This window comes from Limulus polyphemus, unplaced genomic scaffold, assembly GCF_000517525.1.
Source record: "Limulus polyphemus unplaced genomic scaffold, Limulus_polyphemus-2.1.2 Scaffold11934, whole genome shotgun sequence".
NCBI classification, from domain to species: domain Eukaryota; kingdom Metazoa; phylum Arthropoda; class Merostomata; order Xiphosura; family Limulidae; genus Limulus; species Limulus polyphemus.
In genome coordinates this window covers 10,943-12,800 of record NW_013677544.1, presented here as the reverse complement: position 1 = coordinate 12,800, position 1,858 = coordinate 10,943, and the positions used below count along the sequence as shown (strand labels likewise).

The 1,858-nt window shown below is 29.7% G+C and overlaps 1 long non-coding RNA gene across 1 annotated transcript in view; it reads right to left on the bottom strand.

Moving 5' to 3' along the window:
- Positions 1–979: 979 nt before the first annotated feature.
- The window catches only part of LOC111083892, a 3,530-nt gene continuing 2,651 nt past the window's right edge, over positions 980–1,858 (bottom strand). Inside the window, exon 2 of the long non-coding RNA XR_002609297.1 lies at positions 980–1,731. This is a non-coding gene — a long non-coding RNA (uncharacterized LOC111083892). The remainder of the gene's footprint in view (positions 1,732–1,858) is intronic.

The following is a 1,858-nucleotide window of genomic DNA, read 5'->3' as shown; positions in this document are numbered from 1 at the left end:
GAATGTTTTTACATTGAATTTTAGTAAATCTATATTTATTTGTGTGTATAAAATCATTGAACAGATAGTTAATTACTTTATCAAATCCTTCAAGTCTATAAAATAGTAAAATCATAAGTAGAAACGAAACTGGCTGTATTTTAAACGTTTAAATTGTTTAAGCATTCCAAAACTGGAATGTTGTTCTTAATAAACCAAAAATATTCGTGTTACTTAAACATAGTGTATTTTTTCATACACAGTATCCAGAATATTATTAAGAACAACTGAAACAGATTTAGTAACTGTGTTTAAAGGATTTATTAATCTGAATTTAATGGGATTTTTATGCAATTTAGGAATTGCATATAAAAATGGCAAATGAGAAAAAGTCTACATATATATTCCATTTTTATGGCCTTCTTTATATTAGTAATAATATTGTTTTTATTTAAATTACTTTTATATTGTTAATTTCTTTAACTAGAATTTGAACATACCAGCTCAAATTTTGTCCGATAGATGGGATATTCCCAACGCTTTTGGGTATTATTACTACAGGCAATCTCCGTTATGACTTTTGGATATGACCAGAAAGTGCGAAGGTTTTTTTTCGTTTTGTTTTTAAATATAGTTTTGAATTTATATATACATATATATTAGTAATTTCTTAGAAATATAACTCTTTAACCAGACGTTTTACATTTCATTAAAAAAAATTCAAGCTTTGCCTACATCAACTGGCAAAGCTGTAGGTTGCACGGTTCTCTCTACCTTATCTTAACCCAGTCCTGTATCTACAGATACAACCCATGTTAAGACTGTTGAAGGCCAACTCGTGAGTAAAGTCGGGTGTGTCAGGATATGAGGAACTCCTGAAAATGAGTGAAAAAATGACAAGATGGGTCGAATCTTTCATTCATTTGGTTCAGCAATAACCCAGTACATATGAAGAATCCTTCACTACCAAATATGGGTGTTTTAAAACAACACTGTCAGATCACAATATAATAATTTATTTTTGGTCTCTGATAAAACAGAAAAACACAACACTTTCTTACAAACTTGCAAAATGTGACCATCGCATGAAAAGTCTTTTTATAAAATGAGATTTATTTACTTTCCATTAGGAAAGCAAAGACCATAATACTATTTCCCATACAGAGCAGCAAGAGATTAGATAAATTTCTACAAATAATACAGTTTTCAAAAATTACATGTAACATTCAGGTAAATACAACATTAATTTCACCAAATCCTAAGATATTACTTAGTAAATAACAAATATGCTTAAGAGAGTAGAGGATTTATGACAATTTGGTTGTAGGAATTAAAGAAAAAATCAATTTTAAATATGAAAGTGTTATTAATTTTCTCAACAAACTTTGAGGTACACACTAAATGTATTTTGTGAGACAGGGGTTTTGATAATTTTGACAAACATCAAGACTACATTTTACAAGTGCCACAATAAGATGTGCCATAAAGCCCCAGGGTACAAGTTTAGAACATACAAAGCTGATCAGGATCAGATCAAGGTGAAGCTGTGAATTGATCTAAGACTTCAGTAAAAATATAATTTTACAAGATAAACACAGAAAACTGTCTTAAGTCAGCATAGATATCAAAGTTATTGAGATATGATCCGAGTACACCCGTTTATGTGAACTGACAAGATAAAGATTACCAAAACACAGAAAACTGTTAAGTCAGCATAGATATCAAAGTTATTGAGATATGATCCGAGTACACCTGTTTATATGAACTGACAAGATAAAGATTACCAAAACAGAAAACTGTCTTAAGTCAGCATAGATATCAAAGTTATTGAGATATGATCCGAGTACACCCGTTTATGTGAACTGACAAGATAAAGATT